Source organism: Equus przewalskii, chromosome 22 (genome assembly GCF_037783145.1).
Source record: "Equus przewalskii isolate Varuska chromosome 22, EquPr2, whole genome shotgun sequence".
In the NCBI taxonomy this organism is placed as follows: Eukaryota; Metazoa; Chordata; class Mammalia; order Perissodactyla; family Equidae; genus Equus; species Equus przewalskii.
Genome location: NC_091852.1, coordinates 44,798,582 through 44,818,052, shown reverse-complemented (window position 1 = coordinate 44,818,052; position 19,471 = coordinate 44,798,582). Strand labels below are relative to the sequence as shown.

The 19,471-nt window shown below is 38.5% G+C and overlaps 1 protein-coding gene across 6 annotated transcripts in view; it reads left to right on the top strand.

Moving 5' to 3' along the window:
* LINGO2 (leucine rich repeat and Ig domain containing 2) overlaps positions 1-19,471 on the top strand; it is a 1,108,854-nt gene that overhangs the window by 218,837 nt on the left and 870,546 nt on the right. For all 6 annotated transcript variants that reach the window (XM_070590583.1, XM_070590581.1, XM_070590585.1 and 3 more), the window contains exon 2: positions 8,535-8,631. The gene's annotated coding sequence lies outside the window, so the exon portion shown is untranslated. The remainder of the gene's footprint in view (positions 1-8,534; positions 8,632-19,471) is intronic.

Genomic DNA, 19,471 nt, shown 5'->3' with positions numbered 1-19,471 from the left:
ACACAAAATTTAGCACTAACAGCATCCTAGAAAGAACATTTCTTTTATTATCTTTGAGATGTACACCGTATTCACCCTCATGGTTAGTGCCATCACATAACTGCGGGTTTTAGAGTTTGGCATATATTAAAGGTTGAGCCCTAACATCCAAAATGTCTTTCATGTGTCACTGTGTCTAGATGATATTTAAACTCTCTTCCAGGCTTTGAAAAGCACCATGAAACAGTAGCCCTTCGTAATAAATAGTTACAGAACTCTATTGCTGTTCAAAATTTGACGGAAATATATATGTGTGAACTATTAGTCTACTAGTCCACTTTTGTCAAATTTTGAATAGCAACAGAGTTCCGTGATATATTCATAGAAAATGGCAAGCTAAGTATAAGAGGCTGAATCTTGGGATTCATTGTTCAATGTGTGTGTGTGTGACAGATAAGAAAGGAGGGAAGGAGAGAGAAGGGAGAGAATGTCAATATAATGATGAGGGCATTTAATTCCTTGTCTCTTGAGGCATTTTTGCCCCTTGGTTCCCCTACCCGGATATCTCTTCTTCCCTTTCACAGTCTCACCCGCTTACCCTCAGGGGATTCAGTCCAAGACCCCCAGTGGATGCCTGAAATGGCAGATAGTACCAAACCCCATATATACTATGTTTTTTCCTATACGTACATGCCTATGATAAAGTTTAATTTATGAATTAGACACAGTAAGAGGTTAACAACAATAATATAATAAAATAGAACAATTATAACAATATACTGTAATAAAACTTACCGTAGATCTTAGCAACGCCAGCATACGATTTTTTTTCTTTCCTTATTAAGTTGAGGACTTTCACTTTTTCACTTAAAGGAAGCCCTTTACAGCTTCTCTTTGGCGTATCTGAATTTCCAGCATCATTATTCTTGCGCTTTGGGGCCATTATTAAGTAAAATAAGTTACTTGAATACAAACACTGTGATACTGGTGACAGTTGATCTGATGACAGAGGCAGCCAGGTGACTAACGGGCAGGTGGTGTATTCAGCGTGGATCCCCAGGACAAAGGGATGATTCTCGTCCTGGGCAGGACAGACGGAGTGGGAAGGGGTGAGATTTCATCATGCTTCTCAGAACAGCGTGCAATTTAAAACTTGTGAATTGTTTATTTCTGGAATTTTCCATTTAATATTTTCAGACTGGGGTTGACAGCAGGTAACTGAAACCATGGAAAGTGAAACCGTGGATAAGGGGGGACTGCTGTGTTTTGTCCACATCTTCTTTCCTTTAATTTACTCCTATCCTTCTAGTCCCATCTATCCAAAGTGTTTGAAATATTCCAATGATATCTAGACCTCACCTCTCATCTGGATCTTTTTCACTTCAGCCCAATTCTTTCTTTCATCACCTTATTGGACTCAAGTGACAATAAAATATGATAGTTTGCCAGAGGGAGCTTTTATTTTCTTCTTCCTATCTTCTAATGTTGGGACTGTTTCTCTGTTTTTCTTTCTCAGTACCATCCCCCCCCTCCCCCCCCTCCCCCCCAGTCTCATGGGTTTGTTTCTCATTTCCAGTCCACTGATTTCCAAACCTATGCAACAAACCAACTCAGCAAACCTTGATGACTTGATGAAACTCCACCAGGGGCTGATGAACATGAGTGTGATAAGCAGGGTAATGGGCAGCTACAAAAGCAGAATTCTCCAAATTCTCCAAATGATTGTGTTGAACTTTGTCCCATGTACTGTCCCTGCTCTTTCCCTTTGCTTGTTGCCACTTCTCATCTCATCCTCTCATTCTTGGTTATTGTGAGCTGAGCCTCTGAGGTCTTGACATCCTCTTTGGTTGAGTTTTCCTTCACTTGGAAACAGTTTCCCTGGCCAACTGTTGTCTCCCACTCTCTTTCCTGTCCCTTCCTCTCCCATCCCTCCCCTCTCATCTCCTGTCTCCTCTCTCACCTTCTGCAGCACATCTCACAGCAGTTCAGCCTCCCTGACAATTAAAGGATTAGGTGGAATAATGAGTGGGCCTCATTATACTGTGGTAAGGGAGATGCCAATTCCTGGAGGGCTGTATATCCTCTCAGATCCAACCTACTGTTTTTAAAAACATTCTCCTCACACAGGAGAGGCTGTTAGTGAACTGTAAAAAGTGCCTACAACTCTCTCTCCAGGACCTCAGGAGATCTTTCTTGGCTCCCCTTCTGCTGTGTCAAACCTACTTGGTATCATTATATCTCCTTTGCTTCCATTGTCTGAACTCCTTTGTTGTCTTCTTGCCTGTATCTTTTGGATAGATGCTTTTTCATGATTACCGTTTGGTTCTTTATTGTAGGGTCACTATTAAACATTAGATTTTCCTCAACTCTTCATTCTCCCCACTGAGGTCAATCCCACCACAATGCTTAGACACAATGGTAGCTCTCAGAATCCAACCCAAGTTAGATGTGAAGAATTCAGATGGATTCCATGACATGGGCCTTAATATTTGGTCATTTTTTTTGCTACTTTGATTTTGTTGTATCAAAAATAATTAGCAGTGGAGCAGCATCATTAAGAATTTAGACTTTGGAATCAGATGAACCTAGATTTGATGACAAGATCCACCACTTAAAAGTAGCGTGACTTTGAGAAAGTTTTTGTACTACTCTGAGTACTCTGAGTTTGAGTTTTTCCATTAGTAAAATGGATATGATAGCAGCACCAATTTCATAGGCTTACTATGGGCATTAAGGTGTTATAAGTAAAGAACTTAGTGCATTGCTTAGAACATAAAAAGTGCTTAATAAATGATCATTAGCATCCTTATTTCTTTGCAAATTGTTGAAATTTGGTTTGTAGTGGTAAATGGAAATTCTAAGGCCAAGTGATCTATGAATGCATTTTTCACTAAATTTAGCTATAACTAAATGTTAAAATCATTAAGTGAACTTTATTTTCCCAGATCCACCTCTTTTATGGTGATTCTGGATTTTTTCACATAAAGTGATATAATCAATCAAAACAAGAAAAGCATGAAGAAATGTTTGACATTCTGAAAATGGAAGCCACTGTACTTGTATAAATTTGGAGTTTATATGCTGCAGATTAGGGCTATTGGGAGATCTCTAAGTATGGACTTTATTACTGCCACCTGGAATTGTGTGGCCTTACCTGTAAAAGGCAGATGATACTCAAGAATCGTAAAGTTTAGGAGAACCTAGGGAATGCTGCGCTAAAAGGAGGACATAGCCATAAAATAAACATTAATGTTTGTTTCAGGCATGGCATTTTCGTTCTGGTTCTCCTCCAAGGTAAAGCTCCCTAATTCTGCCAAATTTCACTTGCATGAGTTTGTATGTTGCAATTTGGCATTGCACTGCATGGGGGGTTGGGGGGAGGTCAATTCCTGTGATCTTCCTTTTCTTTCTCGATCTTTCCAAAAGAAAATTTCCCATTGTGCTCATTGACCTAAAAACGAAGTGGTGGTAAGTAAATAATACCTCCCAGGGACTGCTTCACATACACACTATTTTAATGTGATGCTTTCTACATCCAGAATCTGAGTAATAGGCCGGCCATTCTCCATGGCCCTCAACCACTGAGCTCATGAATATGCTTACTCCAAACACCTGAGATGCAGAGGCAGCTAGAGCTCTTTTAGGGGGCAATTCCTTGTGCTGCCACTTGGTCCTACCATGTTAAAGAGTTCTTCTGCTTGGAATGAAAGAATACTGGAGTCATAAAGGATTTTAGAGAGCACCAAGTTTAGGATTCCCCAAACTGTGTTCCAAAGCAATGCTGTCATCCCAAGAAATGACATTGTGATAAAAAGGGGAGGAGATTCTGTGGTCAAACAAGTCAGTTAAACTTTTTTTTAAGATTTTTATTGTTGGACCCTCTTGTAATCTTTACTATGTGGAGGGAACTGTGAATCTCAAAAACACAAAACGCATGCAGTATGTTGTATTTTACAAATTTCACTACCTAACTTGCTTTAGCATCTTCTGGTGCACCAGTGTTGTGCAGAATAGTTTGGGAAATACCATCGTGGTTCCACCACTTTATTTTATAGATAAAGAAACAGTGCCACAGTTAAGACAAAAGCCTGTCACTTTAATAAAAATCAGGGTCCAGTTTGAAAGTATTAAAAATTCACCAGAATTGGCAGGAGCACATAGACAGCTCATCTTTCTGTTTGGCATCATAACGGCTGGCACTGGTAGCCCTTCATGCTCCCAGTGCATTTTCTCCTCTCTTCCCAATGTTACATACAGCCTCACACAGCCTATGTTGTCCCCAGAGGTACTCGGTGACAAGTCACCTTTTATTTGCGTAAAGGAAAATAGCAGCCCAGAACTCCCCTTTTCTTGTCATTGACTTGTTTGAGACCTAATCATATACATGCTCGTCTCATTCACTGTGAACACTTATAGTGACACACTGGTAGTGACATAGTCATTTCACTGTTAACCTATTGCTTTAATTGTTCACTTACAATGAATGTAGCATTGCATCTTTTCTTATGTTTCACAATAATGATTTGAAGATTTCATAATTAATTGTTTTTGATTTTGTATTTAAATACAAAGTGGATCTTTGCTGTGTGTTTAAGACTGTGGACATGTATAATGTATGGTAGAAAGTACCAGTGGCAGTTCAGCTTAGAAAGAATTAATGCTTTCTCCATCTCAAACACAAGAAGTTGCACACTATTAAGCTTAGAGGGAAAATTATGTATTGACGTCTCTTTCTGTTTATATAAACTGAGTATCTCCAGGCATTGCTGACTGGAGTGTGTGAGTGTAAAAGTAAAAGCATTGACAATACATCTCTAGTACTAGATGCCAAAGTCTGTCTTCTTCCAGTGCAAGGCATCCCTCACCACCTCTATCAACAGCCAGTGTGGCTTCCAGGTTGTGGCAGAAGGAAGGGTAAGACCCTTTAGACTAAACACAGGCACACACCGCGTACATTCACATTAAACCAACCTCTCATGAGAGAAAAAAAAATCTTCTTAGGAAATGTGACTCTTTGAAAACTATGGCAAAACAAAGATCTTTCTATTTTCCTTCTTTGGCAATCTATTGCAATAGCAGACTCTCATTCTCTGTTTCCTCTCTGTCTCTCTTTCTCTCCCTCTCTCCTTAATTTTGCCTCTCTGACTCTGTATCTTTCTGTCTCCCTCCCTCCACATTTCCTTCCTTCCCTCAGTATGTTTCTTTATCAGTCTATCTCCCTATTTCTGTTTCTTCTCCTCTGTCAGTCTGCTCCTTCTCTCTCTCTTTCACTCTCTCTTTTTCTCTGTCTCTCTCTATTTTGCCTGTTCCCTCAGCTAACGGTATTTTTAATCTTAAAAATTAAACCCATAGAACTCGCCATAGCGATGTCACTGACGGAGGAGAGGGGCATCTCCCCCCTGGCCTAAAGAAGGCTTCTATATTCAAATCATAGAAGTACTCCAACACTTCATGTCTTGTTTTTGCCTCACTATTTGATGAGTGGTTCTTAAAATTTTGGTCCTTGGACCATGGAGTTGCCAGGATATTTTTAGAAAGCCTTCTGGGTGAAAGCTATTTTTGAATTAAGACCAAGATATTATTTGCTTTTTCACTATATTGACAATTGCACTGATGTTGCAAAGGCAATGGTAGGTAAAACTGTTGGAGTCCTAACACAATTCAAGGTGGTAAAAACAAACTGTTACAAGTAGTCATTGTATTTTTTACCATCGCATATTTGAAGTAAAAAAAAAAAAATCCAGTTCACCTAACAGTGTCCTTGATGAAGTAGAATAGATTATTATTTTTATAACATCTTCTGAATAAAATTTTTAATATTCTGTGCAATGAAATGTGAAATATACATAAAGCACTTTGCTGAAAACTGAAGTATGATGTTGTCTCAAGCTAAAGGAATTGTGGGTTTGGTTGAGTTGCAAGCTGAACTAACCATTTTTTCATTTGACGCCATTTTAATGTGAAAATTTGACTGACGAACTAGAGTTAGGTGATTTAGATATTTGGAATATATTTCTCAAAAATAAATAAAACAACTCTGTCACTTCAAAGAAGGCAACCATTTTGTATTTCTATTTGTTGCCAATGGTCAAACTTGCGCTTTCAAGTAAAAATTAAAATTTTGAAAATCTTTTGTATGTCACCACAAGCTTGACAACTTCCCAAAACTTAAAAAATTTTCTGATGAGATTGGTGGTGATATTAACAAATGTAATTTTTTGGTACTGTATAATTTTAAATCTGTCAATAGTTTGAAGATGTGCATAATTGCACCATTGGCTTAGGACTCAGACAGACTGTGTTCATATTACTGTTCTAGGGCTTACTAGATGTGTAAAATGCGATATATAATTTAGCCTTGACTTCAATTCTCCATCCATAAAATGATTCTAATGTACTCCTTTTTCAGGAAGTTTATGAATAGTAAATGGAATAAATTATGTAAAGATAATAACACATTGTAGGAACTCAATACATGTTTTTGCTCTTTTTATTAATGTAAATAATTGTGATAACCATACCTGTTTCATAGGACATTCTGGAGGCTAAATAATAAAATAAATGGAAAATATCTCAAAGAATGTTAGATTATTCATTCTTCTTCTTCTCTCCTTTCTCCATCCTCCCACCTCCAACCTGGGAATAAAATATACATTCTATAATAGAGTCCCATCAGGAAAACAGAAACTACACCTGTTGTTTTAACAAAGATGATTTAATATAAAGGATAGGTTCAACAGCTGCTGGAGAACTGGAAGAGGAAAAAGGGGCCCCCGAGGTTGTACAGAGATGGTGGCCACAGGAAACAGCTCCACCCTTTGGACTTAGGGGAATAAAAAGAAGAATTGGGGTTACTAGGAGCTTGAAAGAAGAACACTGTAGTTCTGAGGTCCATACTTCTTTGAGGTGGTGCTGTGCAGCCCGTGTTGGTATCTAAGGAGCTCAGTTGAGAGGCTTTAGGGAGCTCAACTCAAGAATTCCCAGGAGGGGATGCAGAGCCCAGTGCTGACGCCTCTGAGAGGGTAGAACAAGCTGGTTCTTGAAGGGCTTGAAAAATCTGTGGACAGACTGATTTCTGCTAACAGGGTAAAGGACGATTGTGAAAGCAATGCTGGCAGCAAATGAAGATGGACCAATAAGCCCCTTGCTCCCCTTCTTCTGCCTGCCCGCAGCCCCCATCCTCTGTCCAGTGCCCCTTGTTGCAGAACCTAACAGAAAGTCAGCTGACAAAAAAGAAATATGTGTGCAGTGACCCAGCCCCCAGTCTCAATGCAGAATATAGAAGCTGGGTTTTGGGCTATGAAACAATAGCTTCAATACTGACAAAATTCTTACTTGGCCTCTGTTGAGAGGGAAATTAGAGTGGCCTTCTTTGTTCAAAGTCTGTACCTGAAGTGGAGCTATCAAGAGGACTTGAGATGTCAATATTATTTGATTGACCCGGTGGACTCATTTTCATTTCTAGGTTTTGAGAGGAGAGACTCACTTGTGCCATTCAGTACGATTGTAATTGCTATTTTTGCAAACTAGAAATCCAGGAAGCCACCAGGAAAGTGAACTAATGGAATTGTTCTAAAGTGACTAATTTAAAATTGATCACTAGGACATGCCTCCTTAAGCTTGAGATGTTTCACACAATCAGGTTTTCAGTGTTTTCATTAGTGTTATTTGCATAACCAAGATTTTATTTAATTCTTTGGTAGAAGATTCTATTGAAATGAAACCAACATAGCTATTAAAGAGTGTAGACCAGGGCTGATGAATAAATGTGATTTCATTGTATTTTATGTGATTGCAGTGTAATTTCTTGCAATAAATTTGACTTGCAAGGGGTGTGTGTGTGTGTGTGTGTGAGAGAGAGAGAGAGGTGTCTAACAACCATTAAAATTTCTAAGTTTTTGCAACAGAGCATAATATCTGATAAATTGATGAATGAGGTTTCAGTTCAGCAAAATTGTCAAGGCTAGAAATATATGTAAAGATATGTTTTTCATAATAATTAAAGTGATTAAAGGCAATAAATAAATATGTTTCAATATCATATGATGGTTTTATTTTGTGCATTCATCTTGTTGAAGGACAACCACAGACATCTTCAAAAGGGAAAAGCTATAACATTCAAATTATTTTTCTTTCTCTGACACACTTGCTATTACTTGATTGCTCTCATACTTTCTGTCATTTATATGCTATTAGTGATATTTAGATCATTTAATTTGAAATAGATTGACTGAAATTACTCAGTATGATGTGGAAGCTATTTTATACCCTAACTATTATTTTCTAGTATCTATGTAAGATTACCCATTGACTTATAAAAATAAATATAATGAAATTCATTATCTGAAAATGCAAGCTATAGTGTCATCAGGGATGGATACATCAGATGGGATTGTGAATCTGCAGCCTGGAAAGACATATGCAGCAAGTTTTTTTCAGAATGAGAGCAAAAGCAGCCAGATGTAAAATGACATGAGGAATCTGAGATGAACACTGTTGGAAGGATTTACATTTTTTTTCCACTTTCCCATAAGTTCTTCTTTCATTTTGTTTAGGGAATCTGTTGGAGATGGTTTCAAGGTGTAGAACCCTTATGCGTGAAGTATCCCAAATGAAGTTGGAGCATCCACATTGAGTTTGCTTCATACTGTGGTAAGATGAAATGATTCTTAATATATTGGCCTTTGGAAGACATGATGAGGAATGCGTGTGTCTTTGTGTGTGTGTGTATAAATAAAAATTATGAAGGTTTGTAATCTGATATATAAATCTGAGATTCAATAATAACTCTTTTTTTATTATTTTGCAATGATTATTTTCTGACTCTGGGACACAATAGGGAATTCAAATTTGTTGTTATTAATTTCCTGCTATGTGTATGTGTACTATTTCTGTTAGTCAATAAGTCAACACAACAGCCTCAGGAGGTAGGCAATCTTACCTTCACAGTACAGATGTAGAAAATGGGAAGTTCAGAGAAATTAAAGCCTGGTCCAAGATGATGTAGCTAAGAAATGGCACAAGAGTGATTTGACTCCATGCTCTACTTTTTCTGCTACCATGCTGCCTCTAGCATCTGTTATAGGTGAGTGGACAAAAAATTAATCTTGGCTGAGGGCAAGACCCTCAAGTTTTAAACTGTCATTTAGAAAAGAGTCGTAATCGCCTTTCCTCAGATAGGAAATCAAAGTGAAGGAATTTCCTTTATATTTTCACTACTCTTGAAAAGAGAAAGATTTCTGTAAGTCATTGACTGGTTACATGGATGATGGTGTTTCAAAGAAATTGAAAGTTAGAGAAAAACTGACATAGGAAAATATGTGCTATAATTTTCCCATTCACCTTTGCTATAAAGTGAAAATCTGTATTTGCTTCCTCTGTATCCTGTCATGGCCGACAACATAGTTTAATGGAAATAGTATCAACCCCTCCTTTATGGCTGACTGGTATATGACTCAAAAAATTTGAATCTCATTTCCCTTTTCTGTTACTTGTACCATGAGGTTGTTGTGAGGTTCCATTGAAATAAGAGGTAATATATGGAAACCACCTACAATTCTGCCTGGTACACAGTAGATTTCAATAAATAAAAGCTATATCAAAGACCTCATAATGTAACAGCTATTAAAATATAAGTCATTATTCGTTGAATGTCTACCCATGAAGATTTGTAGTTAAAAAATGTTTATGTGAAAAATTCTCTCCATTCAACATCATGTCAAGTTAGGCTCGAATATATTTTGTTTGTGTACAAGACATTTGTTTGGGGCAAATACTGGTTGAAACCTTTAGAATTCCAGTGCACTTTAGGGGAATTAGTTTATAAATAGCAGAACACAGGTTCTAGGGACTCAGCAATACCACTAGTTGATCTAGCTATCCTCCCTGAAAATCTGCAAACAAATTATTCCTAGTAATTCCAAGTGAGATACCCACTCTGTCCCTGTGAGTCAGATTTACTTGGGTTATTCGCCTTGGGAGTCTGTAAAGCGTTCCCTCAGTGTCCTTCCTGCTTACGGAGTCTTGCTTCTATGTTGGTAAGAATCAGCAACATTTCTGTGGGAGCAGATACCATGCCTGCAGTTGAAGATTACATTTGAACTTTCTATGTCGTGAAATGGAAAAAAAAGCCAACTTTCAATGTGAGATTCTGGGAAGAAACCTTCAATCATCCTCGAGTTCCAATGTGAATTTTCACGTTTTTATGGTAGAGTAAAAGCCTACAAGATTAATGAATGCAATGAAGATATTGAGCTAGAACCTCCAACATAAATAGGCAAAGCCTCCCCCCAGAGCACCAGGGGAAGGAATCTAGGCTATTCTTTAGTGAAGCTATTTTCAATTAGTTTACATTCTGAAAACACCTGCAAAATTGTCCACATCCCTCCAACGCTGTATTACTTCTCAGTTCAAGAGTTTCGCTTTTGGAAAGACACTCCTAAACAAACAATCCCAAATTTCCACTTTACATCCAGCTTCAGAGTGAGTTAAAAAGTTGTTGTTCTTAGGGATAGAATTTTCTTTACTTAGGCCCTCATTTCTCTTTGCTTTTTCTTGTAATAACACTATATTTGCTTCATGTTTTACTAACTCAAAGATAGTGATCAAGTTACTTAACCTCTATTAATCTCAGTATTCTCATCATAATATGATGATCATAACAATTCCGTTGCAGACATTTTAAGGATTAGAAAGAATATGTGGAAGTCATCTAGAACGTTGTTGATAATTTTATATGGTAGCTATATATCTAGATCTGCTGGTAGGTTTGATAACATGTGAATCTCCCAAATATTCATCCAGTCCCTTGGAATCTTCCAGAAGAAGGACAAAATTGGTTCAAAAGATTGAAGTGACTCATGAAGAGGGGAGGGTTCTTAAAGGAAGCCTCAATTTGGACATAAGTGTCTAACCAGGAAAATAAGTATTTTATTCACGAATTATCAGGCCAAGGAAAACAGACCTTTACCTCAGGTGTGTTCATATTACCTGTATGGTATTGTGCCTTTCTCGTGAGCTTTGTCATATTTGTATCTCTAGGCCAATAGTTGTCAAACTCTAAAGTGTTTACAATAACATGAAGAGCTTATTAAAGGTAGAAGGTACAGGATGCTATTCTTGGGATCTTGCTTCCATAGTACAGGTTGGGGTTGGATCCTAAGAATCCACATTTTAAACATTATTATTTAGAAAAAGAACAATTCTGGTATATACAACTAACTGGGGCTTAATAGTTTTCTTCCTTGAAGCTTTAAGTTTTACACAATCTAATTCAAGAGATTTATTGTTATAGGTCAAATTGAATAACTTCATTCAGTAACTGTTAAGACAGATAACTGAGAAAGTGATAAGCTTCAAGAATGATTCTCTACACTTATTTGGCAATAGAGTAACTTTGCAAAGATTTTGGTTCCGTGAACATATAAGAAGCTGATAAACACATAAGTTGGAAAAAAGAATACTGTCCCAGTTAATAGCAACAGGAGTTCTGATTTGGCTAATGTTTATTGAAAACCTCCTAATAACCAGTTGCTTTCATATGCATTAGTTATCAAATGTTCATTCTAGCCCTCCTCAGTACCTAATATCCCTAGGCTACAGATTAATGAAAATCGATTTATAGAAGTTACTGGATCATCAAGTGATGAAGTTAAGAAATGATAGGACCAGGACTCACTCTTGGCACCAACTCAGTGTGCAACTGCTACATCTGCTTGCTAATCCTTGGATAATTCAATTTTCCAGTCAGGAAAGGTTTTGTTTTATGGCAGCCCGCAGCATAAGCACATGTGAGAGCAATCAGCCTATATTTGTTTTGTTTAAGCTCCTGAACACTTAATTCACCATCACCTGCTGAGTTAGACTTTGAAAGGCATCAGTAAAATAGGCCTATTTCATCTGCTTTGTAAAACTACTTAGAAAGAAATTTCCTGAAAAAATGTCTCAAGTATCTTCTGCAGATTCTTACTGTTTCTCGCCAATGTGCTAGTTGATCTTCATCGATTCGGCCAGTCTCCTTTGCATCTAGGTTTGGCTATGTGTCTAAGTTATAGGCAAGAGGATATGAAACACGATAATGTGTGCTGTGTCCAGGCCATGTCCTTAAAGGGCTCACGTGCATGTTTCTCCTCCTTCTTCCTCCAGTAACTTGAAAGTGAATGTGGGGTGGGATGTCCTGGTGACCCGTCTTGTATCATGCAGACAAGAACAACTGTCTCAAGATAGTAGAACAGCAACATAGAAGGACCTGGTTTGCAGGCTTAATTTTTAGAGCAAAACAGTCCAGGACTTCTTCTCTGCTGAATGTGACGTGAAAGATAAGTAAATTTCACTTATTTAGACATTGCCTTTAAGCCATTATACATGGTGGAATATATACCCTAATGAATGAATACATTCTTCCATAAATATGTTATCCATAAATGCCTGGCGTACTGTGACTCCTTTCAGTCCATCCTCTGCCGGAGCAATACATAAACTTGTTACTTTTTTCCGCTCTCCTTGCTGCTGCATTTATCTTTCATGTATTTACAGTGTGTGGAAGGCAAATATGAGACGGTAGGAATCATGAACCCTGAGATGAATTTCAGAGTCTAGCCCTGCTTAAAGACATTGAAAGTAAACTTAAAAAGAAAAACCCCACAAATCAGGCTATCCAAATAAAACTTGTCTGCGGACTACATTAAGTGGGCTTCTTGAACTTCTGATACCTACGTAACGATGTCCAAATCTACATGATCCATAGGATTTTCTTCAATGTTCCTTGCCTTTCACCCAATCCCTCACCTGGTCTATCCTCATTTTGCATGCAGGACAGATTAAATTTTATTTTTTCACATCTAGTATGTCTTCTTGACTCTTTATTTTAGAGGATATTTTAAATCTATAGTTATTTGCATTGCAGCCAAAGAATGCAGTGTTCTCCTAGCTTCATAATCCAGTCTTGAGTTTTTATTTAGCTGCAGTTCTGCTACGGAGAATGTTCCCTACCCAGTGAGTGGTTTGATTATTACGTTGGCACACTGGGACCCAACCTGGGATTGCTTGGCTCTTTATCTTGCCCGTTAATACCACAGTTTGTGCACTTTCTGGTTAACAGAGCGCATGTTTACTATGTACCTTAAGATATCTCATGATTGGTTGGCTATACAACAGCAGTATTTTATCATTCCCTGTCACTCCCTTGATGCTTCTTCTGTCTCTGAATGTACTTGCTGGCCCTTTCAACTCAGTGGTCTACTTTAATTCCCTTAGGCCACTGAGATAAGTGTAATGCCTGCACTTTAGTCACTGACTCAGCAAACATTTACACAGCCATCCTTTTTTTTGCCAGGCGTTGTTTGAGACAATGGAGAGGAAGACATCAATAAACCCTCCAGTTGCTCCCTCTCTAAAAGGGAAGGTAAATAAAATAAGTTTAAAGAAACTCCACCTTTTAAGTATAATAGTGTAAACCTTAAATCGTAGGGGCAGGGAGCAGAGGAGAAAATTCCTGTTTTACTGGAGGGGAAGAAAGACTAAGATCAGGAGTATTTCATGGAGGTTCTACTTCAGTTGAGTGTGGAAAGGTGAACACACAGACTCAGGCAGATTAAGTGGTTTTTCCATAATGTCACGGCTAGCTAATGGCAGAGGAGGGACAAGGATTCGTACCCAGGTGATTCTGATGTCACAGCTTATACAATCAGCTATTCTTGCTGCAGAGTTTTTGGTTCTTAGTTGTTTCTGTACTTGAATGCTCTTCACATGTTGGCACCTCTCTGCCCCACATCACTTACTCCACTTTCTTCTCAGTTATAGTTACACATTAACTTAGTAGTAGAGATGGTATACAAATTCAGATGTTTTTCAAAGAAACGCCTTCCAAATCTTCAGCTTCCATATGTACTCCTTCCTAAAAGTGGTCCAAATGAGATACCACTGATGGCCTGCCAGTTCTGCTTTCCCATCTCCCCTTTCACAATTGCTCCTCTTTCATTTTACAAAGCAGTCATGCTTCTGACTCGTGTCCTTACTTCCCAGAGTATGCCATCTGGGAGTAAAAACTTCAGTGATGATAGGCAAAGGGAAGATTCAAGAATGAAGTGTAGTTCCCAGAGGGACAGTTCCAGGAGAGCAAGACCATGTAGCTTAAGGAAGAAAATGGGGAGGGGGAGTGGAGGGAACATCTTATTTCATTCAGGCGGCACACTTATGGCAATGCTACCCTCTTAATCTACCTGTTGTCGGCCACTTCGTTTCCTATTCATCCACCCCTCCCTTATTTCATACTATCTCTTATAAGATGGAAGTTTCAAAGATCTGTATACCCAAGATTTTAAGGAACATATATTTGAAACATATGTAAAGTATATAATAAGCCAGAAATTATACGTTTTGGAATGATATAGACATATGCTAAATTCTGGTCTGATTTCAACTTTAAAAAGGTGTGGGAGTATATATATTGTGTGTGTGGGTTTTTTTCAAAAATATTTCAAGGAAAAGTATATTTGAAGACCTCCTCCCAGGTGTTGTTTCTCTAGGAAGCTGCTGAGGAAGGGTGGGAGGACATGTATGCCCAGATCTCCATCATTCCCCAGACTCCCTGACTCCAAGCATTTTTAGGCTTATTCTTGAGATTGTTGGATATTTGCCTTTTGGATAACTCAAACATTAGTGTCAACCCTTTGAAGATGAGATAAATATCATCTAGGTACTTTGCAATGCTGTTATTCTCTAGTTGATTTGACCACCATTCTTTCATTGAAAAAATGAACAGAAAATATATAGGCCATTAATTTCATCTGAGTTAAAAAAATTTGATACATATAATAGGTTTCAGGACATAGTATTAAATGAATGAATAAATGAGTGAAAGATTTATGCTAATGTAGAAAGCAAAAGAAGAGTTTTAGATAATTCTTGAGAACATGAGAGCAATTATACTATGATATGTATAAGTATTTGTCTAGTTTTGAAGATTTATTTTCTGATTTAGTGAGCTTACTTTATCTTGCCTGGGCTTATCACACAGTATTAGATAATTTAATTGCTCAATATCATTACCCTGTAAGTGCCAAGGCGGCATTTGTAGTGTTGTCATTGTACATTTCTCCAAGCTATATCACACAATCACTGAGAAAGGAAAAGAGTGAAGCTAGTTTCTTCTCAGTCTTGAAGAACGACAGTAAAATTGTGATTGCAGCATAAGTAAATCTGTATATCTAGATACTAATAAATGCCCTGCTGCCCTGGAATTCAAAGGAAGTGTCAGGCCGCTCAGGCTTGTCTGCTACTGGTCACAATCTCTAAGCATTTTTATAGCTTTGCAGCTAATGACTAGCTTGAGAACTTTCAAGAGAGTTTTGCTACTTTATATCCCATATCAATCTCCATTATTGGATCAGCTTATTTTCCTTTAACATTATTTTTTTCCTTCTTTTTAAATTTTCTTTTGTGTGTATGTGTTTATGGGGGAAGGGAGAGTGGTGGTGATTTGGGGTGAAGAGGTAAATATGAGTGTTCCTTTTAAGATGCATTAGTCAATTTTCTTCTTTTCAGGGCCATTTAAAGCAGAAAGTGCATAAATAAAATTAATTGCATAATTCTCTAGACATCTGTCAAAATCTTGACATGCTCAGTCCCTATAATTGGTGTTGTATATTCAGAGTAAGTTTTGCAAACAGCAGGTGCACAGGCTACATGAGAGCTGCCTGTTAAATAGGGGCAATATGCTCTAATGGATGGTCTGTCAGCAGTCCGTCATTTACAGCAGCCACTAGGCAGAGTCTCACAAACCTGCCTTCCCATTCCTATTTCTTACGCATATACACATGCAAAGATTTAGGGCCTGTTTTATGATTTTATAGCCACTGCAAACTTGTTGGATGTCTTGACATATAACCAAAGTAAACAGCTGTGTTAGTTGAGATGATACTAACTTCTATAACAAACAAACCCCTAGATGTGTAATAGCTTAAGCCTAATATAATTTCATTTCTTAGTCATTTAAAGTCAAAAATAAGGTGGCTGGTACATGATCAACTCTCATTCAAGTAGAGATTCAAATATCTGGGCTCCTTTCATCTTCTGGCTTGCTATTTTCAAAATGTGCCCTCTAAGATCACCCCGATTCATTTCAATTAGCTGGTAGGAGGGAAAAGAGCATAAGGAAGAAAGGTGGGTTTTGGGGGACCAGGGTCAGAAGTGGTGTCCCACGCTTTCCCTCATATTCCCTTGGCTAGAACTCACCATTGAAGTGGAGGTGGGGAAATATAGCTGACCTGTGTATCCAGGTGGGAAAAAAACACAGTTTTGTCAAATAGCTTACCGGTCTCTGCCCAGCAACGTGTAAAATTCTGAAACTACAGTCACTGATAATTGTATAGAGGGGAAGACGATGACCAAAGGTGGAGGCAGACAAGGAAATGGAGAAATTGTCAAATGTGATACAGTACTTCATAAACGATTTTTATAATTGTATTGATCTTCTCATGAAGAGTGAAAAGTGCTGATTTGTTTTGCAACTATTGACAAATTAAACACAGCCACAAACAAGGCTGGGCCCCACTATCAGAGAGAGCGTAATTCTGCCAAAGACTGAAAGAGAAGTTGGTACATTTATTCTACTGCTTAATCTGGACTAGGATATAGAGGACTATAGGGCTTAAGAAAGGTAAACGCCAGCTTTCTGCTCAGAGGGAATTCAGGAGGGGGCAGATAGAAATGCACTGCAACCATTCATTCGTTCATCCCACACACATCTATTCAGTACCTTCTGTATACCAGATACTAGACTTAGGCTTGAAGACAGAGAAATTAATAAGATAGAACCTCTGCTCTCAAGACCTCACATGTGAGTGGGAGAAGCAAGCTGTAAGCTGATAACTAAGGATATTATCACAGTTACAATTCTACGAAGGAGTAGTTGGGGGAGTGATTACCTCTGCCTAGAGCTATCAAGGAAGACCGCAAAGAGGAGATCCCATTTTCCCGGAGACTGGAAGTATCAGTCTTTTCAGGCAGAGGAGAGACTTTTAGGGAACATTAAACCCCTGGCCAAATATAAGAAAATGCCTGGCAGCCTAGGGGTATGAAAGAACATGGCATAAGCAGAAAGAGGAAGTTCTTTTGCATGTCTCAAAATAGAGGCTTTATAATAGGATGTACGAGTCTGGGGAAGCCAGCTTGTGAACAATGACTCCAACCTCAAGGGGGAATGGAATAGTGAGTCTTTGAGTGAGAGCCTAGCAGGGGAAAGAGTGAATCTCCCTGGATGGCACTTCTTCACTGTCAGCACTCTTAGAGTCTTCGCTAGCCTTCTAACTGCAGACAATTAGGCACTCCTGCTCACTCACCCCACGGTCACTCTTTCTGCGCCGTATGTGTTCCCAGGGAACCACAAAAGGGATACAGCTACACAGGTAGAATTTGCTGAAATGAGATAAGTGCAGGAGAGTAATGAAAAAAATCAAAGTTTATTGACTTTAAATATAGGTTGCTTTTACATATATATGACAGAGCAGTGTCCTGCTCTTGAACAGTCCCTACTTCGTGGTTCAATTTCTGCCTGAGAGCTCTTGTTTCTAAACAATATATGTTTCAGGAAAACAGGATGGGCAGAGTCACAGATATGTGACATAGAATAATGTATGTTATAGTATATAGTATATACTACTTATAGCAAAATGTGAGAGGAGGGAGATGAATTGCAGAAGGAATAATTAAGCAAAAGGCAACCAGAACTAAAAGATTTGGAAATTTCTCAGCTTATCTAACTCACAAAAAATGAGAAAGCATGTTTGGGAGAGAGCACTAAGGGTGTGACTGGACAGTCTCCATGAAGAGATTATCCATAGATTTTAATCAGCCATCTCAACAGAAGTCAGGAATAGAGACTGACTGCCAGCGTAGACATTGACTGCAAGTCGGGCTAACGGGGACAGAGACAATGGAACAAAGGAAGGCTTTCAGACTTCTGGGATTCTGCAGGACAAGACAAGAGAGCTATCCACTATCCAGCTGTGAACATGTCTTATCCTTTAAGAAAAGGAAAGAATGACCCTGAGAGGGTTTCAGAGATCAGCCCAGGGCCTCCAGAGCAAGACTGCCACCCATGGCCAAAGGGTTAGGGCCTCCATCAAGGTCCAAAATGTTGAGACTTCTGTCCCAGTAAGACAGAAGGGTGGGGCTGCTACCCAGTTGGACCTGGAGGGCAGAGCATAAATTCAAAAAAGATTATTTTCAAGCCTTAAGATCCAATGGAATTTGCCTTAATGAATTTTGGTCTTCCTTGGGACCCCTCACTCCTTTCTTCTTTCTGGTGTCTCCCTTTTGGAGGGGGAATGTCTATCCTATGTCTGTTCCACAACTGCATTTTGGAGGCACATAACTGGTCTGGTTTCACAGGTTCACAACTAGAAGGAGTTTTGCCTCAGGATGAATCATACCTAGAGTCTTACCCATCCCTGATATAGATGATATTTAGATGACTTTGGCCTTTGACTTGTTGCTGAGAATGAGCTAAGGGCTATTGGGATGGGGTGAATATATTTTGCGTGCCAGAAGGACATGAATTTTGGGGGACCAGAGGGCAGAATGTTATCAGTTGAACACATCTCCCCAAAATCCATAATTTGAAGCCCTAACCCTCAATGTGACAGTATTTACAGATAGACTCTTTAAGGATGTAATAAAGGCTAATTGAAGTCATAAGGAGAGTATCCTAATACAGTAGGACTGTTGTTCTTAATAAAGGGGAAGAGATACCAACAGTGTGTACCCACAAAGGAAAGTCTATGTGAGGACATAGTGAGAAGGCTCCAGTCTGCAAGCTAGGAAGGGAGCTTTTATCAGAAACCTGATCTGCCAGAACCTTGATCTTGGACTTTTAGCCTCCTGAACTGCCAGAAAATAAATTTGTGTTGTTTAAGCCACCCAATCCATGGTATTTTGTTTGGCAGCCCTAGCTGACTAATATAGTGTGACTGACCAGTTATATGATAATAATAATAATAATAAAAATAATGTTTACCACATGTCAGGTACTATATCAAGCCCCATATATACATTATCTCATTAATACTCTCAAAAACCCTTGGTGATGGTTATTATTATCACTATTTTACAGATTAAGAAATTCAGGTCAAACAGGAAAATCACTGCATCTCCTAGCAGTGGAAAACTCATTATTATTTCACTACACAATGGTTCCATGTGACTGTCTGCAAGGAGCTTCACTTTTCTGAGCTTCAATTTCGTTGTTTATTAAGTGATGATAGTATGTGTGCTACCCTCTTCAGAGGGTTATTTGCATGTGTAGGGAGAAAGAACTATTCTTCAACCCTCTAGGTTCTTCTGGCTGGTCTAATAATTAAATTAACTTGAGAAGGAATAACAGGAGAAAGTGAAACAAATTTAATAGCATATATACATGGGAGAAACCCAAGAAAACTGAGTAACTTGCCAAAATGGCCAAGGCCACCACTTTAAATGCTATCTCTAACTAAAG